The sequence below is a fragment of the Cyanistes caeruleus genome, chromosome 1, assembly GCF_971803275.1.
Source record: "Cyanistes caeruleus chromosome 1, bCyaCae1.hap1.1, whole genome shotgun sequence".
Classification (NCBI taxonomy): Eukaryota; Metazoa; Chordata; class Aves; order Passeriformes; family Paridae; genus Cyanistes; species Cyanistes caeruleus.
The window spans coordinates 12,039,269-12,063,919 of record NC_141701.1 but is presented as its reverse complement, the minus strand read 5'-3'; the positions used below and the strand labels follow the sequence as shown (position 1 = coordinate 12,063,919).

At 42.2% G+C, this 24,651-nt stretch overlaps 1 protein-coding gene across 31 annotated transcripts in view; it reads right to left on the bottom strand.

Annotated features, from left to right (window-relative positions):
* The window catches only part of MTSS1 (MTSS I-BAR domain containing 1), a 125,815-nt gene that overhangs the window by 53,916 nt on the left and 47,248 nt on the right, over positions 1 to 24,651 (bottom strand). For 2 of the 31 annotated variants that reach the window (XM_086877116.1, XM_086877901.1), the window contains exon 1: positions 5,900 to 6,153. The exons of the other annotated variants lie outside the window; for them this stretch is intronic. The gene's annotated coding sequence lies outside the window, so the exon portion shown is untranslated. Of the gene's footprint in view, positions 1 to 5,899; positions 6,154 to 24,651 lie in introns of those variants that run through there. 31 annotated transcript variants of the gene reach the window in all.

The following is a 24,651-nucleotide window of genomic DNA, read 5'->3' as shown; positions in this document are numbered from 1 at the left end:
ACTTCAGGGCGTCTCATGGAAGAAAGGCAGAAAAGGATGAAACAAGGGGGATCTGCATTCCAAAACTACTTCCCACAGACCACCTTGAGAAGCCTTAATAAGCTTTACAACATTTCCTCCTTCCCATTTCAGAGCTTTATAAATTTTGTATTTATCTATTTTTTTAATGTTAAAAACAAATGGGGCAGGCCATGGGTATCCCTGACAGGAAGCACCACCGTGTTGCCACAGTGACTGTAACAGTACACGGTCAGTTGGCAAACAGAGCATTTCCTCACCACTGTATTTCTGCTAATGAGTCAGCAAGCGCCTTAACTTAAACATGCCACCAGCTTGATCAGGCTTGTTACTGCGCAACTGCACACCAGAGCGGAGCAGATGGAAGAGCTCCTGTTGTACCAGCTGGATTTAACCCCACTACCCTCTAAACCACTCCTGCAAAAAGCCAGCATAGGAAACTCCAGCCACCATTTTTACAGAACTCAGCATCATCATTTCCATCTCAACATGAAAACAAAACAGATCACTAGAAAAAGTTAAAAAGATATAACTAAGCTCAAAAACAAAACCCAGTTGAGAGGAGGGCCAGGAATCATCAGGCAGTGCAGCTCCTTCTGGGTTCTTTTGATACAAAATTGAACCACAGCAGCAAAACTCATAGGTTGCCTCTCATGTGAAAAGTGAGTAGAGAACACGTCAAACAAGTTTCTGTAGGAAGGGTTGGTTTATTTGTGCTCCTCTCTATTCTCAGGAGCTACACATCGTTTTTTCAAGTCAGTAAGAACCTGTTACTGACATTTCAGTGACAGACAAAAAGCAGCACCAACAGTGTCAATTCCAACACACACTCCCCCAGTTGCTCCTAATATGTTCCTACTCCTGGATTTGAATTTGTGAACGTCGGTCTCATAGTATACACAACCACTGCAAACTCAAAAGCATAGAAACTATAAAAATTATTAATTTACCTTATGTAAATGATTTAAATACTCATATTCCTTAGACTTCAATAAGTACAACAACATAAGCAGATTCATACAAGAGTTAAATACAGAGTTATGGACAGATCAAGTAGGAGGTGGATAGGTCTTCTTGACGGGTATTTCTTGACTTTCTGAAAACGGCAAATGGGCATTAACTAAGGAAGTAAAAAGTGGTTCAAGAAGAGAAATAACACCACAAGTAAAAGGAGATCAGATCCAGCCCTTTCCAACTTCCAAACTGACTCTACCCTCTCTCCCATTTTCCAAGGCATTTCCTATCCCTATCTGTGCCTAGTTGAGACAAGTCTGACATAGCCAACAGTCTGCTCCTGTTTGATGAAGGAACAGCAATTCCTGAAAAAAAGCAGGGCTAAGAATAAATCCCAGGGGTCAGAAGAAGTACATGAATTAAGTACAAGGCACACGTAAGATTTATTAGGTCTCACGCCATAACAGCACCACGAATCCTAATGGTGCCCTATTTGTTATCCGTGTATGCCTTTAAATCAATAATAAAAGGTCACTTGGCACAGTAACATATCATGAAGAGTTTCACTTTCAGTGGTTTACTTTCAGCCCTTCCCAATTCACTAGTGTTAAGCCAGAAACTGGTGGGAAAAAATGGAGAAGTCCCGCAGTGTCTACAAGCTGGTGTGCACGTAGAGTTGCCAAGCAATTCACCAGGCTGGGACTGCTGTATTACGACCAGTAAGCTCAGACTGGACATTAGACATGTGAGTTAGACAGTGATCATGAACACTAACAAGTAATTTAACTCCAAGGATAGATTCCTTTTTATTTGGAACCTGTGATCTGAACCCTGAAAAGTCAAGGCATTACAGAAATGGATGCTCATGTTGCTGTTACAGCCAGCCTGCAAATGCTGCTGGACAAGGTGCCTTGGAGGGGAGCATGGGCTGTTCCAGGCAGTCCAGCCAAAAGGGCCATCAAAGAAGCCCACAGAGATGATACCATGAAGGGCAGGACTGTCACCACTGGTGGTGGCCAAAGGAAACAACACAGAGCAGAAGGGGAAGTGAAAGAGGGGAACAAAGAGCCTTCTGAGTACAAAGCCACCAACAGCAGGTTTGTTCTTCCTCCTGTTTTCCACATTAAATAACTATACATCTGCCATCACAATCAGACTCCTCTGCATGGCAGAATCACCACCTCTTGAGGCTACAGAAGACTTTCCCATCTTACAGAGCACATAGGAGCCTCTAGTGCTCTGTATATTCAGTACGGGGACAGTGACCTTCTAAGGATGTCCCATAACCACTACCTCACATCCTTCTGTTCAAGAAGTTCTGTTCATAACCACTTCCTCATTTTCAAGGCTAAATACAGGCAGTAGCATAAGCTTGTTTGCTACGGTCCACAAGCCCCTGTATTGCTCATCTGAATCAACACTACCACATCATTTGACCTAAAATGATATGAACACCTTCAGTTCACAAGCAGACACTTCCATCTAACACTAACTTTGGGGCTGGCTTCTCTGCTGGAAGCATGCTGGGAACATGTCTCCAGTTCAAAAAGGATAGTAAACAAATTTATTTGCACAAGCCTTTGGAGAGCTTTGAAGGTGAAGCAACATTCAGTCACAACCAATGCGCTCCCAGTTTAAGTACAGCTAAATGGCCCTGCAGCCAGACATCATCTCTTAAATCACTATTTTCCTGATACATCATTAATGTGAATAAAAAAAATAAATAAATATATGAAGTCATAATAATCCTGCCCTTTTAAACACACCTGGTATTTGCTGGTCCTGCATCCCAATTGCAGGAACTTGCCTGGGATCACTGGGGAAACAAATAGAAGGAATGTTAGTTCCAAGGTCTACATATTTTTTCCATGATGAAAAGGGTCCCTCCAGGGCTGGTTCAGACACAAACTACAGGAGATGAGGAACGTCCTGGCTAATGCCCAGGGGTCTGCTCACATTCACTGCATGCTCCTTAGTACAGCTGCCTACAGTATCTCTTACTTCACAACAGGTTCTTCTATTTGTACAAACCTCACTCAACCTTCATTTGCTGAGGACAAACAAAACTTAATGGAACCCCACAGTGTTCCCAACAAGCTACGGCACAGCTCTTCCTTTATTTCTCTTGTTCTCCAAGAGACTTAAGGTGACCAGCTCACATGAGCTGTCTGGGAAAACAGAGATCTCTTCTGGCATGCAGTGTAGGCTGAAGATCTTGGAGACATAATCTTTGCTAGAAATCTCACAATGCTCAGCAGGGAGAGAGGGCTCTTAGTGAGAGGCTGGAAGGCAGCAACAGGATTTTGCAGCAGCTCTGAGCCCTCACCACCAACAGTGGCTCTGCTGTGCATTCAGGATTATTGATTATCCTCTCCTAATCCCATGATTGAATGCCCAGGGCAAAATAAAAAAAAATAAATTGTATTATATATAGATAGATAGCTATTTAAAATCATTAACAGAGATGTATATCTCTGAGCTAGTCTTCTGTTCTCTAGGGAAAGCAGACAGCTACATAGTAAGAGACTGAAAGCTACAATAAAATGAAAAAATGAGCTTCAATAAATCATTAAACTAAAGCTTATAATGTTTATCTGCAATGTCATGTCCTCACAACCTACAAAAGCAGATGCATAACTTTTTTGGTTTTCTTTTATTAACTGTTAAACTGTCATGTAGCTATTACAAAAGATTGAAGCCTTTATTTTTAAAGTGTTGAGCATTAGGGACTGCAGTTTCTTGTCATGGAAGGGATGGATACTTGAATGCCAATCTGTATTTTGAAAAAGGAAATGGAGATAAAATATACGCAAATAAAGTTTTGAGGGTGAGGGCGTTCACCTTCTGCTGACGAGCCAGCAGCTAGATGTGCACAAAACTTCATTAACAAGGCAGCTCTGTGAGATTATTTTGACCAATTCTGCTTCATCTTCCCTCATTTAGTCTTCTGGTACACTCCATCCCTATATTTCCAAGTATATGATACATACAACAAGGTAAAGGCAGCAGCAGAGCCAGTCTGAAGGCTCCTCAGCAATGAAGGAAAGTCCTGTGAGCCGTGGAACTCCTGCCATGAGAGGGGAGGACAGGCAGAAAACTGGGAAGAAGGCAGACTCATTTCAAGAGCAGAAGGAGCTTTTCGGGGTCAGTAGTTGCTTTCCTACCCCCCTCCCTTGCACACAGCACTGGTCATTCCCCAGCCAGCTTTGCTTTCCCTCCCCAGCCCCAGAATAGCTGGGAAGATGGAAAGCCAAGGGCTGGGCACTGCCACGCAGACAGAAGGGTGGAGGAGGAAAAGGATGGCCCTGCAGACATCCCTCTGGGACACCAGCTGATGGCAGATGCAGACAGCTGTGGCCCAATGTCCTCCCCAACAGGATGGGGCAGGTGCACAGAGAGGGACAGCTGCAGCCCAAGGGGCCATGTCCCCAAGTCTCAGCAGTGACCAAAACAAGAGGCAGCCAGTGTTGCATCAAGAGCAGTGTGCCTGCATGATCTCTCTGTTAGAAGCTCAGCTCTTCCCACTCTGGGTAGTTTTGTGAACACCACTGACATTTTCCAGCTTTGCACTCTATCTACAGGCACAGACCCTTCACCTCTCCCTCTGATGTTCTACTACAGCCACCAGCACAAAGAACAGAGAAATTAGCCTCAGGTATTTTAGGGATCCAAATAATTACATGAAACCTTGTTTCCATTTTTTAGAAGAAGAATAGAGAAGTAAAGCTCTCTGCTTCTTCAGGCTTCACATCCAAAAATTAGCATTTGTTTGTTTTACAGAACAGGACTTGCCCTATTCAATTTAGACCCAGTCTGTTAATCCAGAAACAAAAGCATAAAAATACTGAAATTATGACTAAGGGGGATTTCAAGAAGCCTACACTTCACTCTGTTTTCCAGAGATATTAAGAATAGACTCTTACAGCTATACTACTGTATTTCCTTCTGGCACAAATGTAAAATTCAAAGCTGCTGTGCTGCTTTTGTCTGCTGCTGATGTGCAGTGTAACTCTGTGTTCAATCCAGCCTGTGAGGGCTGCTCTTTAAAAGCCAAGTTGAAGCACAATTTCCAAAATCTTGGCCATACAAATCCATGAGCAAATCTCTCAATTGCTGTATGCAAATGCTCAAATTACTGCTATGCTCAAGTCCTTGAAGACCACCAAATTAACAAGCTCTAGCCCACATGACTAAGGTTCACAGAAGTTCAACCCCAGCTTATGTAAGAGACAAGAACTGGTGTGTTTGCCTTTAAAAAAACCCACTAAGATAAATCCTAGGGTCAGCAAACATGCTGTGCAATATTTAACAAGAAAAAGCTGTGACCTTAACAGGATTTGCAGCCTAAAACTGCTCCTGAAGGCAACAAACATGACATGATCTTTCTGACAGCTGTGACAAATTAGGTTTCATTTGCCTGAGAGCCAGCCATGTTCATTTAACTGCAATTACGGGCACATCATGATCCCCATGCTGGGGAAAGCACCCAGCCATCGAGCCAGACAGCGGAACAAAGCATCTTCTACAGATCAACCTTTTCAAATGCTCCTCCTGTAACAACACCGAGTCTCCAAAAACAAACACTTGCTAACATGCACCAGTAGCTTCCCCAGGTGTTTACTGTGGTCCCTCAGCTCTTTTTCAACCAGTGGAACAACAAAACCTGGTTCAGATGCTTTAAATTCTGCATCTCTTCCCTGCATGCCTGGTTGTAAAATGCAGCGCTTGCAGGGGAACATGCTATTTATAGCTATTTAGTGTTGGGTTCAATCCAAGAGATTTGAAAATTGTTTCATTCAGCCTGAAACACTATTCTGAAAGACTAAACACATAAATTAATTAGCTTGGGTTTTTCTTGAAACATGTCTTTATGCCTGAGAACATACTTGGACATTGTGATCTGTAGAGCAAAATTCTGCATACTTACCTATAGTTTCATAAAAACTCTCTCCTCTGCTTATACTTCAGCCCCACCAAAGAAGAAAACTTTGATCAATTATATATCCACCATTTCAACGTCTTTAGTTGGTGAGTTAATTTAAAAGGAAAAAAAAACACCTCTGGGATGTGTCCATCAGCTTCCTTGAAAATTCCTAGATAAGAGATCCATAGCGACTCTAATCCATTTAGACTCAAAACACACCACTCCTTTTTTCTTTAAGACATCATTTCTTTATTCCCAAGCAGGACTTTCCCAGCCTACACATTCGGTAGGCAGGAATGCAGGAGCCCTGGTCTGTCTGTTTGCTGTTGAGGCACCAGCTGCCAACAGCAACAGGTGTTTTCTGGTTTTCTTCTCAAGAGAAAGTCCTAGGCACTATCTCCAGTGGAATGCAAAACACCAGCGTGGCACGTAGGGCCCGGCACGGAGCCGCATTCCTCCGGGAGCACACGGACAACACAGCCTCCACCGCAGCACCACTATCTCAGATGCTTCCTGGGAGTGAGCTGGGTCTGGGTACATGCACTCAAAACATCCAGCCAAATCACCACCTCGTGATCACATTTTTTTTGCAAGGAAAAGCTTGCTTATCAACAGCTGTGGAGCACTGTACATTTGTGCAGTATAACATTAATTAACAGGACGCCATCAGCTGTTAGTTCATCGAGGCTGAAGGCTCTGCCCTGGCAGTACCTAGCTTCTATTCAATGTTTCTGTGCAGGGAAAATATTCAGACTTTATTTTCAGTAACAGTTTTTTTCTTTTCTACATCTTCAGTGAGCCAATTGAGCTAAAATTTCTGAAAATAACATACACAGGAAGAAAATTAAAACAGCAGAATTAAGAAAAACAAGTGGCTAAGATGAGGGAAAATGTGGAAATAGATCTGTGACAAAAAACTGCAAAATAACCCATGACCAAAGCAAACAGCCATGTAACATGCCACTAGCATCTTCTGAGAAATACTTACCAGTGAGGCATCACACAATGTAACGCAAATTTGAAATTAAATCAAGTTTTCTTCTGATCTTCAAAGCCTTGTAAATGCATTAACCTTTACTCTGTCTAGTCCTTCATATCTACAGTGAATTAAGCTTAAATGACTGTAAGATTCCATCATAGACTCCCTGTAGGAGTGATTTTTCTCATCCTGTTGTACACTGGGAATTTTTAGACAGCAGTTTTCTCATGGTGGAGACAGATGACAGCACCTAACATACTCCAAATGGGAATGTGATACACCCAAAACCTAGTCATGCTGTTCATGTTTACAATGTAAAAACTTATGTTTATACTGATAAACACAGCTTTTGAAAAGGTTATTTCCCTCCTCCTCTGCAAACAGAAAAGGTTAACTTCATCATCTGCTGCACACACGTCAAACCATCATGCAAAGGAAGGAGCTGCAGAGCGCAGCCCTGTATTCCTCTGCACCAAAGAACCTCTCGAAGGATCCCAGCCAAAATGCCCAGGAAACCATCCTCATGTTATACTAACCTGCCTCAAATTCCTCTGCAACAGCCTGCTTCTTTAGTAGACTCAATTTTAACAGCAAGCCTCCAAGTTACAGTTTATGAACAAGTCCTCAGACCAGTAAATCCAGAGGGAGAACCCAGCTTATCTTTTTGTTTAGTGGAGTCATTAACAGTGTAGTGACAGGAGAGTTCCTTCCTCTGCCTGCTTTCAGATTAACCCCACTGACATAGCTAAATCACAAAAATGTACTTATTTAGTCATGAGTGCTGTTCTGCTGAGAGTTGTATTCAGCTCAGCTTTACTCTAATTCCTTGAAATATATATATATATATATATATATATATATATATATATATATATATATATATATATATATAGGGCAAGGACATCAGCACTGTAACAGTAAATACAGCAGCACTCAAGCTCAACTGCTGCCTGTGAGGTGTATCAGCAAAGTTCAGAACAATCATTTCATCCATGGGCAGGCAAGATGCTCAAAATGTAAGAGGTCATTTCAGCAAAGCCCAGAGATGCAGGAGCCAGAGCTCCTTTGACAGTTGCCTGGCAACGCTCTGTTATCTTTTATCCATTTATATTATTTTTAATACACTTATCCCCAGGTCTCACCCAGAGTTCACTCCAAAGAGAGTTCAGCATTTTCAGTCATTGGGGGTCTCTCTTTACTACAGATTTTCTGGAAACAACTGAGTTCTGCCAAGAAGAGCATGGAACACGAGGGCTTTCCAAGGACAGATTCTGGAATGGGCTGTTTGCTGCTTGCAGCCTCAGTTTTACGTCACGTCATGCACTTTGTCAGGATGTTTCCCAACAAGTACCTCTTATGACTGCTACCTTTCGTCAGCATCCAGCCAGCCACTCAGTGCATGCCACGAAGACACAAGCTGCACTGATTCTGTGAGCTAAAAATACCAGTTAATGGGAAGCTACAGCAACATTAAACACATTTTTGTTCTTAAAAAATTTCAAGTTTATTCCCTTGTCAATAAAAACAAGGCAAACTTGAAATTCAAGAGGACCTTGATTTGCCACTAGGTTTTCCAAATGAAAGAAAAAAAAATATTCAATTATTTATTTCTGGAGAGAGAAATCTTCTCTTGTCCCACTTCCTCACTTAAAGAAAACACAACTAATGCCCACACAGAAAACACCCTAAAGCCCTTTGGGCATGTTTTGAAGAAGCTATTTAGAGTAAGGATCATGGGCATTCTCTGTCCTTCTATTTATAACGAGGCTCCACCATCCCCAGGAGCTAAAGCAGAATGAAAATGGGTCACATATCTAATTAGCACTATAGAAGCGTGAAGCCCAAACATCCCTGAAATGTAATAAATTTCTTTTTTTTAGTAACTTCAGCTTCATTAGAATATCCCACAGTCACCTATGCCAGAAGCTTAAAAAAAGGGTACCATAAAGCAGGCACATATCCAGCATCATGCTGCTTTACTGCTGGGGAAGGGGACACAGTGCTTTAGACAAATCTAATCTAATCCATTAACTAAAAAAAATGAAGCACTCAGTCCCATCTAGCACAGCCTGTTGTTTAATCGCTTTTTATTGAAAAAAAAAAAAAAAAACCAAACAAAACAATGTAACAAAAATAACACAATTCTCCTGACTACAAAAACTATGCAGATCAACTAGCATGGATGAAGCACATTTAAGGAGAGCAGTTTCTAAAGCAGACAAATGGACAGAAACTGGTGGCTTCCCCCTTTCTCTCAGCAAAGATGCCACACTGCCCCATGATTTGCCCCCTCCTGCCTGTCGATCAGCAAGCTGATGAGGTCTCAGCAGCAAATTCCCCCAGCTCTGCTCTTGGCTCTGCTCCTCATCCACACCTCTCTCCCACGGCACCCGAGTGTCAGACAGCACCAGGCACATGGGGCTGTCACAGACACCGTGTTTGAATTACAGGTGTGTGCCCTGGCAGGGAACACCGTGGAGCTGCTGCTCCTGCTCACCCAGAGCAGGCAGAGGGGGTTGCATGGGTGGGTGGAGGGAGCAGAGGCAGCTGCCAGCTTTTCCTCCGTGTGTTCACAGCACACACATGGCTCAAACGTGCACAACAGGCTACCATACTTTGCTTCCCCTCTCTGCTTCCATAGCCAGCTCCTTGCTTTCACCTCCCAGGGCTCACTTCAACTCCAGGTAGGCTCAGCCTCCTGCACCCTGTGCCCAAAATTTCATTTGCTTTGGGCAAGATGGGTGCCAGTGAAGCTGTAGGTACCCAGCAGCTCAGGCCATCCACCCGAAAGGACATCCAGTGAAGACTTTCACATGCAAACTCACTCTCACTGTGAACAGCACTCTGTACTTCACTTCAATCAAAGTCAACAAGCCATAAACACCACTCACCCGTGAGGGTTTGGAAGTCACTACAGCCTCCTGGGAAAAAAAAAAATACTATGAAAAAAATCAGAGGGGTGAATTAATTGAGCCTGCAGCTGTCTGCTCTACATATGAGATGTCATGAAGTTCATGTTGCTGCACAGGATTATTTTTTTTATAAGGGATGATCAGGCAAAAGCAGTGCAAAAACCAGAACGAAGTGTTTACTCTGCCCATCCATGACTATGCTTTCACCCCACAGGAGACTATGTCTTTTGCAGGACTTGGCAAATGAACACTGTGAAGCGTCTTTTCCAAAAATTCTGCAATTCTGTTTATTACAATGAAAATATTTTTCCTTTTGTTCTTTTTGTTAAACTTCTTTTGTCACAGTGGAGAACAAGGGACATGATACGAGTGAAACACAAAGTATATTATTTGGTTTTATCTAGTAACTCCTTGATCTGAAAACAGAAACAAAACAGACTCTCAGATATAGAGACATATATACAAAGGCATGTATTTTTAAGTTGCATGACATGGTCATTCACAACCCACCAAGCTCTCCAAAACTCTCGGCAAAATGCTTGGGTGCAGCAGAAGTTATAGGTAAAGTAGAGCAAACAGCAATGGATTATCAATATCAATGGTGGAGATCAGCAAAGGCTGGAGATCACTGCTCCAGTGTCAAGATCAGATCTGCATTATCACATCTTGGGTAATAATCACCATTTTTATTGTGAGAATTTCAATTACATTAGTAAAAATACAGCTTATATTAAAAGTTATTCTTCACAATTTCTTCTGTAACCGGAACTTGCCATGGCTGCAGGGATTCTCAGCCACTAGAAACCTCTAAGTGGTTCAAATGGTGTAATGCTTGCTGTACCTACTTTTTTCCCCCTTAAGCAAATTGTTCAGCTATTTCTTAAAGTGGCTCCAGAAGTCCTGACACCATCTCCTGAGAAGCTCAGCTTCCACTGAGGCTTTCCCTCAGCAGCTCACTTCACACACACTTCCCAAAATGGGCCTCCTGCTTAAATATCCATCTGGAAGATGACTGTGATGTGCTTCTCACTATGTTTGACACCAGGACCCCTCCAGGCTGTTAGAAGCGCCTTTCAGGGGATCAAGCCCATGCACCACACCAGCCTCCTTGCTGCTGGAACTGCACGTCTGAGGTTTCTCACACGAGCAATGGACACAGCCTGTGAGGAGCCAGGAATGGCATCCACAGCCTCCACCACCAGAAAGCCCCATTTACTATGGAACTAGAAATAGCAGAGGGGAGGCTTTCAGTGGAAAATGTGATGAGAATAGAAAGCAAGAGAGTAAAAGCCCTGTCAGCACATTTCATAGACAGTCTTTTTAATGAGGAGATAAACAGATAAAGCTTTCAATCCATGTATGGAGGGTTTTTTTTTTTAATTTGAAAAGAAGCTAACCAAGCACAGAGGATTCAATATAAAACAAAGGCAGAGCAAAACATTTTTAACAAGGCCTAAACAATATGAAAATTGTCAATTCTAGTGCCACAGAAAAACCAAAGGTCTCCTACACTCCCTACCCACCCTATTTATTTTCTTTAATTATCTTTTCCTTTCAAGTAGGTGACTGCAGTGAAGTCAACAAACACACAAAAACCACCCCCCAGTCTAGCGTGGGCCCCCCAGCTTCGCTGCAACAGTTCTGCAAGTCAGGGCAAAGATTAGGAGGAAGCTAAGCATCCCTGCTGGAGTCAGCTCCACACCACACAGCGTGGATCCAGACCTCCCCAGATGTCAGAGCTGAGTGAGACAAGTCTTTGTTCCTATTACACAGGTCTCAAGTACAGTATCTGCCACCCTCTACAAGCATTGGATGTGCAAAGAGGCTGCCCTGCCAATAACACGCTAACTTGTTTCTTCATCTGATGCAACACATCTAAATCTGGTGTAAGTAGAAATTCAGTGTTCAAAAACCAGCCTGAAGCTGTTAAGGAACAAGAGAGATTTTTTCACATAGAGATTATTTTAAACACAGAATTTAGGAAACATGAGATGGGACCCAGAAAAGCAACTTTGCAAAAGAAAGTTCTCTCTTCACATGCCACGCTGCAAAAGCAGAATTCTCTCCCACCACGGTTTCTTCCATCGTAACCTGGAATAGTAACCTCAGACTGGGAAAGGGTGGGGAGTGGTGGCAGCTTATCTCCAGTGGCCCCTTGAATGTCCCCTCCCCTTGCTGCTGACACTCATCCTTTGGGTGGAGTCTTCAGCTGAGTTCTCTCCCATGCACAAAGACATTAAAAGCAGCAAGCCTCCAGTGAAAGGCTTTATACCCTCTTTTTATCTTCTATGCTGTGCTCTCCTGGGCAGCTTTCAACACCTTCACATTTCATATCTGGCACCTTCAAAGATGAATGATTTAGAGAGGTCTTCTGCACAACCTGCAAGTACCACCACAGCTTTATCCCTGCTCTTCTAAGAGACTCCATGCAAACATACAGCTAAGGACTTTTCCCTAGACAAGGCTAAATATATACCTATACAAACCCCAAACTTAGAAATGGAAACAAACCAGTTGAATATACAAAAACCAACTCACTGACATGCTTGACAGAAGATAAATATTGGGTTTGGGGGGGAGGAGGGAGTTATGTTTCAGATGCAGTATTTCAGGTTAGCAGAAGATTATGGCATCCTGAAGAGTCAAACACAGAAACCCACTAAAAACACATATACACTTAAATATGAGACACTGCTCCCAGATATTTTCAACAAACTACTAATCTATTGTATATTCAGCCATTCTGAATAGTCCCCAGGACTCATTTTCTGTGTTAGTATTCAGGATTTGGAAATGTCACCCTGTAGGAAGCTGAACAATCCTGTATCCTGTTGCCCAGGTTGTACAGAACATGCAATTTAAAGCATTTTGAAAAAGTAAAGTAGGGTTAAAAATTGCCTCCTGCAGATAGTCATTAATAAAGAAAAATTTAATCACTGACTACATGACAGATGAAATAAAGTCTTATGTAGTTTCTAATTTATAACAGCTGGGCCAAAATTATCTCCAGACATTAAGGGTCATGATCAGAGCAGTGACAGCACCACCGCAGCCCTCAGAGGGGAATTTCAGACTTCTGCACTGCAGGGCTGGCAGTCCCTGTCTCCCTGTCCCGCAGAGCTGCTCTCAGAGCTGCAGGTACCACAGCCTAACGCAGGTGCTGCTCCTGCAGCCGCGGCGTGCAGGAAACCCGGGCTGCTCCTCGTTCTCCAGAATCACCGTGCCGTGGTACGTGACTCTGTGTGTCCTCATCGCCGTGCGGTGCAGACTGAAGACATCCACCCCAGATCTCCTCCTCCCATCTGAGTTTGTTCAAATAGCTTCTTAGAACGGTGCTCTTCCCGAAGGACTGTGTAAACAAGTATCTGAGTTTGTTTTACAAATTCTTGCTTTCTTGCTTCTATTTAGCAGAAGCGAGCTGGGTCAGTTTAACCAGTGTACTAAAGAAAGCAATAAATTCATCCCCACTCAGGCATCCAAATCTGAGATTTGAACAGCCTGCCCAAATGCTCTGGGCACGAAAGCCTCTCAGTCAAATCAGGGAGATCTCATTACAGGAATTTCTATGTGAAATTCTGGTCTGAACTGAGTTAGAGATCAGGTAAGATAAAGAGACTATGTTTTCAAAAACCTCCTCAAAATACACACACTGTCTAAATAGAAGTAGAAGTTAATATATCTGCTAAGGACTACAGATGGATACAACCAGTGATTGCTCTTGATATCATGGAGTAAGTCCAGATGAAAGCAAAATTGTGAAATTAAATACTCACAGAAAGGTCAAACATCTTAATTTATTATAATAGTAGGCCAATCCAGCACAAAGTATGACTGCTATTTTTCTTGCATCTGAACCCTAACCCTAGAAAAATCTGCATATGCTACTTAATTTTTTAGGAAAGAAATTCAGCACTTCAGCACTTTTTTTTACTGGGTATTTCAACTGGTCCAGAGCATTCACCTCTTACTTCTATTAAAAAAGGAATTTTTTAACGGACTTTGTTTCAGTCCCATTCACTTTCATGGTATACATCCACAGCAAAGAAGCTTCTCCACAGATGGCAACTTTCCAGCATTTGCTTTCAGGCTGCTTATCATGAAAAATACAGATATATTCCTTAAATATTATGTGAATCGGAGCCAGAACTCCAAGCCAGAAATAATTACCTACTCTGAACAACATTCAGCAATCCATTCCTTTCTTCCCCAGCCTACCAGCTGTCTTCAGCTCAAGCAGCAATCCTCCTTCTTTTAACTGTCTTTTCATTTGTTTCTTGTGGTTTAGCCTTCTCCCATTTTTCTACTCATCCTTCCCACTCCAGCTGTTTCCAGGAGTCATTGATGGCTCCATACCCCAGGCTTTTTGCTCTCTGCACTCTGCTCAGCTTCCTCCTGCTGGGGGATCAAACTCCCACTGAAATACTTTTGTTGTGATCAGCTGTAGTGAAGCATCCTCAACCACTGAATAAAGTATCTGTGTTTTCAGTATTCTCAAATGTAAACATAAAATAAACAACTTCAGGTGGATGACTCAAATTAGCTCTTCAGTCTTGTTCCCTGTCTTTAATATTTTGGATCACTTCCATTTTTTAATGAGGTTCAGGCATTACTTTAAGTGAACCACTGCAGAGAAAAGGTCACCATGTCCCCTCTAGCCCCATTTCCTGATCACTGGAGATACAGCCACCCACTGACAGACCAATCCATGGGGTAGCTGCTTTCTGCTTCTCAACTCTTTTTCCAGATCCTTGCTTTCCTTCTGAAGGCACAAATAATGCCTCTTCCCATCCATCTGAGCATTGATGCCCATAACTCAGCTTGGGGTTTGGTAATGCTGATATCTCCTTATTTGATACGTGTGTCCTGTTGCGTTGTTCAGACCTGGCTTTCCTTCCACTAATCTATTATTACCAACGACTCTTAAAATCATTGCCTGCATTCTGGTTTTCAACTTCTTCTTTCCTTTCATCAGGCTTAAGCTATTTCAACCTTCACAGACTGACTACACTGAGCTATTGAAATGTCAGCTACAGTCTCAGGTTGGCCACCCTGTCCAGCAGTCACAGCTAACCTGGTAAGCTACAACATACAACATCATGATTTTTGTCCAATGAATTTACCATTCATCTGTCAAGTACAAACACACGTCTGTCTGTCCTCAAAGCTTTTGCTGTGCTCAAGTCAGCTGCAGCCTATCATGTCCATAATGTTATCATGATTATATATATATTATATATATGGACTACTTCCACCATATATACACACTTCAAGTCTGTGCGGGAAAAAAAAATTCATTGGGTTCAGCTCTGTACAATCTGGACTAAATACCAGCCACAAAGTAACCATACATTTATTAAAAACTAGCCACAAAACAGCTCAAAAATATTTCCAAATATTATTATAACTGAGAATACTCCCAACTATTTCATAAAAAACATTCCCTGTCTAATTGCTGCTTTTTGCTTTGGAAGACAGTCACTAATAGCAACACTGATACTAGCATATGGAGCAGACTACAGCATTTCAAAGTTGCCAACAAGTTTAAACAAACAAATTGCAGAAATTAAAGTTTAAGCAAAACTTTCTTCCCAGAAACAAATACTGTCACTGGATACAAAATATGAAAATGCCAAGCCAATACAAACACCAAAGGAGACAAAACAAAACCAGGCAGGAATTCCATTTTGGCACAAGTGACAGCAGTTCTGTGCCTGGATCACAAAGGAGCGGTTTCACTTCTTAAAATTGAAGTGTCTGTACCCTCAGGTAGGCAGTGAAGCACCTGGCAAGGCTGGGGAGGATGATGCAGAGCCCTGTGCTCCCTCTGCCCAGTGACTCACCAGGGAAACACTCGCCAGATCTTTTCAGTTTTTTAATTGTTTCACACCAGGCAGACTCGCAGTTCCTGGAGGGAGCTTTTCCTAGTAAATATTATGCCAAGAGATCACAGACTCCATGAGTGGACAAGCCTTGGAGGCAAAAACCTGGGTAATGCAACTTCAGTGATAGAGCTTTCTTCTGATGTGACCTACAGGATTAACCATAATCCTGGTGTGACTAAATATGTTATTTGCCATCTTTATTGCCCATGAAGGAAAATTTAAGGACACCCCCTACCTCTTTCGCTATTCCAGGCCAGCAAAGACTGGACTGGAGATAATATGCAATACATTCAGGCCCTATTTCACAATAGCCAGTTACTGTTTTTCCTTGTTTGGACAGATGCTGAAGTAAATAACTGTCAAGACATTAATAAAAAGAGTAATCCAACTATCAAAAAATTAATTAAAAGCAAACCAGGCACCCTTAGTATTTTCCTCCCAACAAAAGACATTCTGTAGTCCTCGGCTCTAAGTGATCTGCTGCCATGCACTGAAAAAGCATCTCCATTTGCTGATGCAGATACAGGCAGAAGGGAGCCCTCTTTGCAGGGAGCCCTGTGAGTTACCTAACACGAGCCAATAGAATTAAAGCACCCATAACAAAAGTACCTCAATCCTGAAGCATTGTCATTAAAGTTCAAAAAACCCACACGAAACAGCAAGCTCAGGCTGAAGTAAACCATTTCTAGAAAGGGCTGCTTTAAGAGCATGCTGAATATAACAGCTAATTTTTTGAAGTTATTTTACTACAGCATACCATTACTTCAGACTAACATTATATCTGACCACTGCAAATAGAGAAGCAAGCAATAATGCAAATCACAAATAACCAAATCTTATTCCATGACCTTTTCAATCAGATGCTACAGAGCAACTTATCTCTGTCACAGATCATTGGTACCATCAGAGTTGCTCCATCAGATCATTCCTACAGTCCAGTCTACTATTACATCAGCAAGTCAACTGAGGACACAGACATTTGACTTTCTCCTTTAATTGAGACTTTGCAAAAGAGGAGCAATTCCTCAGGGCTTTTTTTCCCTGCTCAAAGGAGGCCATCATCTTCACACTTCAATATCTGAAGCACTTAGAGCTCTCAGTGGTCCAGGACCAGGCTGTCTCCAAGACATTCCCTATGGGCAGTTCTACACTACCTGGGCAGAGTAGGGTCTGGGTATTCACTGTGGAACCAGCAGCATCTCACCCAGACGTTTTCACTGTAACAGTCAGTACACAACAGACTGGCTTCAGTTCCTTCTGGTCATATTTTCAAGAACTAACTTTCAGAACTTTATACATACCCTGGCTTTGCCTCAGCCCAAATGCTACTGGCTGAGAAGCTCTGGTTGCACACAGCTAAGTGGTGGATGTGAAGCTGATCACTTCAGGCAGCACTGCACCATCACTGAGAAGCCATCCAGACAGCGGTCAAAACCAGGGCTGTAAGAACACACAGGTTCCTGAGCCCAGGCAGACACTTTTCAACTTAATTGCCTTCCCTGTTCTTCAGATTGCCCCAAAGCCATCTGTCCCAGCCTGCATTCCTTCAACTGCTTGCTCATGTTAAGTACCTGCTTACTTAGCTGTCCTCAGTCACGTACACAGATTGCAGCTCCCTGCCCACGCTCCGCCTTGCCTGGAAATAAAGCAGCTCCTTCTCAAGCTGAGTTTGAGTAACATTACACTTCACCTGGCTGAAAACAAACTCATACAGGTATGACAGACCACGAGACTGTTTAGTACAGGGGAAAAGAGTACCCAGGGTAAAAAGGCTAAACTGCCCTATAAAACCACTTTGCAAACTCGTAGGAGGAAACTTCTGTTAAGTATTAGAGGATTTAAGCAATGAGAAGTCACATGCCTAAATAACCCTGTGGAGTTTTACCCTCATGCTGAGGCTTGATGGTTTTAGCCTTACATTGCAGCATAGCTGTCTTCTTGCACAACTGCAGGCTGAACCTGGGAAGGAAAATCAGCTGTTGTCTATCTGTGCATAAAAGGAGGAGGTGCTGTGTTTACTCACTCAGGTCCAAACAGCCTCACAGAAGTCCACATTGGTACCTCCTATCAGAAACCATAGGATTTCCTCAGTATACACTGGTCTATTGTCTGCTATAATCAACAACATGAAATTGGGCACTGCGCTTACAGGACAGACACTGGCTGCACAGAAGGCTGCTGGCCAGTGTTCCCAGCAATCTAAGCAAGGTAAAAAATATCAACTGCTACCCATTTCCGTCCCTGATAAGGCTCCAAGGATGGTGGAGGAATGAATCATTCAAACACATACAAAAACTTTTTTTTTCTTTTCATTATTAGCCTCACGTGGCCATTTCTGCCAGAGAGGTTGGAATAACCCAGATGCAGGAATTAAATTCAGTTTCATTTCTCCCTTGCTGTTACTCAACATTAAGTAGGAACTATGTAAAACTTCATTTTTCATAGAAATGCCAGGATCTTCATTCCCATTCATAGCACCCCAGTGGCCACAGCAGCTAAACAAAGGACCACCAAAGCAGAGAGAACATAAAACTTTGGTACTGCTAACATAGAGCACATCAGGCATTTTAACAAGACTAAACAACAATAGCTACAGCAAAACCCAATCTCGTGCCCATTTATCACTGCCTGCATTTAAGTCTGTTGCAGCCTGTCAAGTATCTGGAAGCTCTTTCTGCCATCTGTTTCCTTCCTCCATGGGTGCTGCAGTTTTCCATGACTGCTCTCTCTCTCACACACACATGAAAGTCTTTATTTCTGTGAATCATAATTATTGTTGAAGAGGGCTACGAATTTTGAACCTGCCTGTGCAGCGTGTCATTTGCTTGGATACGTAAAATTCACGGTTGCCTGTCTTCACCTTCTCAGAGCAGCACCAAAATCTATTTTCCCCACTCTTTGTTTGTGGACTGGTAGTATTAAAACCAGCCAGTTAAAATGACAAGAACTTACCAAGCTGTTTCCAGAATGCAGTGGCTTGCTGCTTCCACAGAAAGCTGTCACAACAATTACCAAACCAATTAACAACAACTAGGCAAAGGGACAGATTTGTAGAAAGATTTGCTTGAATTTCAGTGCTGTGTGGGAATCTTATTGCTGCCCTTTGAACACCAGAGTTTAAAACAGATTGCAAATGGTACCATTTCTGCAGTGCTGAGATTCCAGCAGATAAGCATCTGCCTCCTTTCTGCATGTAAATATTGCCCTTTTCCTCACTTCCTACAAAAGGCACCTATGGATTTTACTGTCTCAGGAAAAAGGCTGCCCTAAATATTTATAGAATACAATATTTAGGCAAATAGCCCTAAATGTTCATAAATATCTATTTGTATATCTAACAAGTCTAATTTTCCCATAATGCAGAAGTTATATTACATAATTATCTGTCCTTACACCAATAAACAAAAAAACCTCAGGACTTTAAATTGTAAGCAATACTCTAGCAGAATTTAAAATCTTTTAAACAAATTTCTGCAGCTATTAGCTTTGATAGCAAAAAAACAGGGATGGGCTGGCTACCTAGCATTCATCTTACTTTTTGTTTTACTCTGCAGCACTCTTGCAGAAGGAGGATGGGATTTCTCCCATAGGAAAACATTTTCATTTTCATTTTGAACCTAAGCCTAAACCTGCAATGCAACATTTACATTAAGAATACCATTGCAAAAGAGTCAGCAGAAATACTCTGGTGTTAATATCAAGTTTGGAAGTAAAGAAAAAAATCTGCTTAGAGTATAGTTTGCAATAGAATTTTGAGAAGCAAAGAGGAACACACACAAAAAACATCCTGCGCTAGTTGCATCTCCTGCATTGGAGAGTTTTGATAGCAATAATAATGTGTTTACATAATCTCGCTGGAAAACACCAGACCAATCTGACCTACATATTTTAAATAACCTGTTGCTTCTACTTTATGGAGAAGGTGATATTAAACCCTTAAGCTAACAGTCAGAGCTGGCTACTGTTTGGGTTTAAATAAGATCTGTTGCAGCTGATAAAACAAGTGAGAAGGAGTTTTGCAGATGGAAGCTTTGCATGAAAGCCTGATCATGGTAACACTAACTCAATTCCCACTCTCAAAGGAACAGCCATAAACCCAGCACACTAAGCTGACTTGTTCTATCCATAAAAGTACATCAATATCCACCCATATTCTAACAGGTAGTGGGAGCAAAGACATTTACAGAGCAAAGATGTTTCTCAGAAGGGTGTATGTTTTGTGTGATAGATAGATTTCTTCATATAAAGAGAGCTGAGCCTTATCCCAATGCCCCATGTTTTGAATACTGAGAAGCTATACAGCATGAAGGACCACGGGCCATGTTAATGCAAAAAACTAGCAACAGAATTCAGAAACAGAAGCCAGTGCTGAGAACATTTTTGTGAAATTGTGTGGGAAAACTGGGAGGAGGCTGTGTTGTCAGACAACAGGGAAAAACAAAATCCAAGCATTCTTTGAATTAACTCCCAATGCCAAGCACTGCTTGCCTCCCTTTTTCCACCCTGACAAGCTCTACACTATGAAAGAGTAGCCCCCATGCAGCCATCCCTCTGTGCCTCCCCTCATAGCAGTACCAAGGGTGTTTGTATCCTTGAGGTCATCAGTCCAGCATCACTTCTTTCCCAAGAAAAGAAAATAGCAGCAATTCACACAATCACTGAATAGAACGCTGGGGTATGTTGGACTCTTTGTGAGACTGGGAGTGCTACAGAGTTCACAAGACCCTCACAATCTCATCTGTGACCATGGGTCTGCCTGAAGCTGCTGCCTCTGATTATTAGAGGAATGGTCTCTGTCTGCTCAGTTCTCAAATTCCCTTCCACCTTCTAGCTCATCTTTCCCCAAAGCCAACACAATTCCTTCTGGACAGCAATGCCTAAGGCATTTCCCAAAGGATTTGTTCCATGGCAATCCCTGCATGCTGCATCTGCCCAAAGAGAGAGCACTGAGCTGATGGCCCAACCTTGCTTAATCCATCACTTTTACAGCAAAGGCTTACCTGTCTACCATGACAGCAGCACAGCCAACATCAATAATAAAAAGGTACCACAAGTAAAGAAATTGAGCTGTCTTCTAGCTTATCAGCATTTACAGCACATTCAGTTCATGTCTTCACATTATCCTGTACTGGAATTCTTTTAATCAAGTATTTAGTAAGTTTCACAAAAAAAATTTGAAAAAACATGGAAAACATGACTTGAATGTAAGTCTGGTAACACTCCATATTTACTACATTCCCCAAAGGCCACCTTAAAAAAAAGGGGCTTTCTAAAATAAAAAGCAAGTAGCACAGCACTTTTAACTCCTAAAATGGTACATTTGCTTTGGGTTCAGATGTTTGGTGCAAGCTGTGTTGTCTGCACAACCCTAACCATTGCCTGCTGTCTGCATTTCCCTTGAGACATGTAATTAACATCAAGTTAAAGCCCCACCTCCAGCATCAGGGAGATAATTGAAATCTAAGCAATCCCAAGACTCTTCTCAAATTGAGAAGTTGCTAAACCAAAATGTAAAGCTGCAGCAAGATGCTTATATTAATTATACTAACCAACCACCAAGGGGCTCCTATCTAAGGGCTGTTTTCCGTGGATAATTCATGGCAGCTTTTGAATGATGGTCCATTCCTCAACAACACGAGCAAGCTGTTACAGCTACTTCAGGCTTCGAGTATGAAAGTGTAGTGGCTGCTGAACTCCCCAAAGGAGCTAATCTTTAAAATACTATCTTTCAGTGACTCCTCTGTCAAAACAGAGCAGCATTTCATGGGTTAGTTTCCAGCTAAGTACTGCCTTGTAATACCCTCAAACTTTCACCATTCAATGAAGATACCTGTGAGCTGACAGTCTGAAATTTCGGCCAAAACCATCTTCGAACTAGTTTTTAAAAGACACTTCAGTGTTCCAACTGGTTTTTGCAATGCCTTCCCTATTAGGTTTAGGGGTTTTCCCCTGAGGTTCTGTCCAGCAAAGCTTTTCACAACTCCTCCATACAAAACTACATAGTGACTTACACTGATACGGTGGGTAAATATGCCCCCCCATATATGAGTAAATCAATTTAATTGACTGCCTACAAAGTTAATCAATTAGATTAACGGTTGACCTACTTAAAGATAGGGAAAAGTATTTGATAGTTATTTTCTGGAAAACAGAATGCAATAGAGCATCACCATATAAACACACTCAGGCAGTCCAGATAAAGCATGCTGAAGGTGAAGGACACACACAGTACTTGAAGAACACGAGGCTCAATGGGAGGCAAAGGACTCAATTTTATATTGATGCATTTATTTGATGTTTGCAGTCTTGGGGGAGAAGCAGCAGGACAAAGGTTCTCTATGATATATTAAAAGCTATCTGCTCAACACACTGGTATCTTCCCAAAAGGGGCAGCTCAATGATCAAGATATCCCTTTTGGATTTTTTGAGCCCTCTCCAAAGTTTATGGCTTAATGAGCAGACAGGAAGAAATTGCTACAACTGCCTTTTCCATGGTAGCTCTCTCAGACAACCACATGAACAAGCCAGCATTTCACACTGCTGCATCTATGCCCGAATAAGACATTTAACCTGCAGCAAGCTACAGCAGAAGTTTATCTGCATTCACCCTCAGCTGCAGTCCGCAGTTATTCCGCTGCATGTGCTCCTAACAGCCCCTGCTTCTGTCTAGAGATCAATTTACTGGATATCTAATTCTCTAACCCACTTTTTCCTGTTCAACTGACAGCATTTTGGGGATATACTTTATGGCCAGCTGATTCACATCGACCACTACTACAAACTGTTTGTTACTGTGGGGGAAAGGTGTGGGGCTTTCATTGCTGCCTTTTTTGGTTTTGGAATAAAAAGCTTCACTGGGAGAGACAGTGCTCATATAAAGGTTACAAGTTCATGCTCCACAACTGCACAACTGTGCTAAGCAACAGCAGCTTAGCACCATCAGCCTCTTCACAACACTATGGCAGCTCAGTCTGCAGCATGGTTTCACACCTGCATCACTGGATTAAGGCAGTGACTACAGAGCAGAAAGCCCATTCAAATAATTTGATGAAAGGCTTCTGCAGCAGTGCTGTGCTACTCAAAAAGACCTATTTGTACTGAACACTGGAGCCAGAGCAATCCTAATAAGTCATTCCTTCAGATATTTGTCAATCAACACACGGGTACATTGATGAAGGTTGCACTGTCTTCTAGTGAAAAGTGCTTTCTTTCTGTGCAGTCAATCTGAAAGTTGTAATTCTAGATCATATCAGACTATGTATAACGTCACTTATAATTAACAAACCTGAAAATCAGCAAATAATTCTGAAAGACAACTGAACAAATGATGTCAAGTTTTATGACAAGACAGTTGCACCAGAGGCAATGCATCAAACAGCTACATGACATTAAACTTTCTTCTGAAGAAACATTCACCTGCTCTCTATTAATTCACTTACTTGATATTTAAGGACTGACAGCACTGAAAAACGTGTCATTCCATTAGACAGATAGCTGTCCTGCCTCAGGGGGAATGCCAATAATGTAATGGAAAGAGTTCCAAGGCTGATGTCATCAGCCCGGGTCTGCCCTGAGCAGCTGTTCAGAAACCCCACACAACCATTCCTCAGGAAACCACAGACACAACAGTTTCCAAAAAATGAAAAGCATCTCTCATCCCTCAAAAGAACCTGGGTAAATGGAGGGAAGAACAAACAAGGAGGAGAAGCAGAGGGAATAGTTGGGAGTCAAGGCCTGCTTCTGCTGAATGTCCCTTGAATGAGGCAGTTCCATGTGGAGGATATAGAGAAAAACAAATCTGCTTTTCAAGGTAAATTGGAACAATTCACTTATGGTTCTTGCATTTAAGGCAGTCCAATGTATTTCATTCAATATCTGATACACACAGAAAAAGTAATTTTATTATATGTATTCTTATTTGCTCCCAAGAATGTCCTTTCCTTCCAGTTATGCTGTGCTTTACACTGGTAGCTAGAAAGCTGTTGCTAACACACCACTGTGTTGTTCTGGTGACTTATTTTATTCATTTCTTCCCCACTTTTCCCAGAGCCTTTTCCTGAGAGACAGTCTGAGATGGCTTCAGCTGCATATTTTCCCTTCAGTCCTGATCATCTCAGAGAGTTTTAGGGCTTCTTCATGAGATGTTGCCACACAATTAAGTTCCCTGAACAGCAGCATTGTGAAAGGACAGCAGCACTCCTTGGGATGGATTAATTTCACCCTCCACCAACAGCAATTGTAATACTCACAATGCAAGATGAAAGATAAGAAGCAGAAAAACAAACACTTGGGAGAACCTGATTACAGGAGAGTCCAGCAGTAAAGGGAGTCTCCTGCCATTTCCCTTTGTCAATATATTCAGTGATGGCAGATCCCTCCACAGAGAGGCTACTGCTACTCCCTGCTGAATGGGAAGTGTGCAAGGTAAGAGATCCTCACTATTGGGTTGCAGGTTGTATATTATTCCCTAATCCTTTCAGACAAACTGACCAGGTCGCTGATTTTCTGATGCCTGGATTTGTTTCCTGACACATTCCTATTCCCTAGCTAAGAGGTGTGAAGAAAGCTGGGTTTGATATCTTGAAAGCAGCATGCCAGTACTTCTCAGCCCTTCTTGATCCCTCTATCCCAAAAGCAGAGCACTGCTGGTGGAGTGCCATCTCGACCAGCTGCCCCCCTCAGCACTCTTTACAACTGTCTATTATCTTTGAGTGACCTTCGCAGCACTAACCAAGTGCAGAGAGGACCAAGCAAACAACTCAAGGAAGAACACTAAAAATATCCCAAACTTGTGTTAGTCACAGGACTGTGGCCCTGCTGAGAGCACCAGTCACTGCTCAGTTGAGCCGCAGCCCTGCTTTTCCGGCTCAAAGGGATCTGCACATCAAGTAAGCTCAAACTCTTTCATTTAGGTTATTTTAAAATGGCAGTGAAGAAACACAGATCTCTACTGCTGAGTTTTGTCCCATGACCAAACCAGAG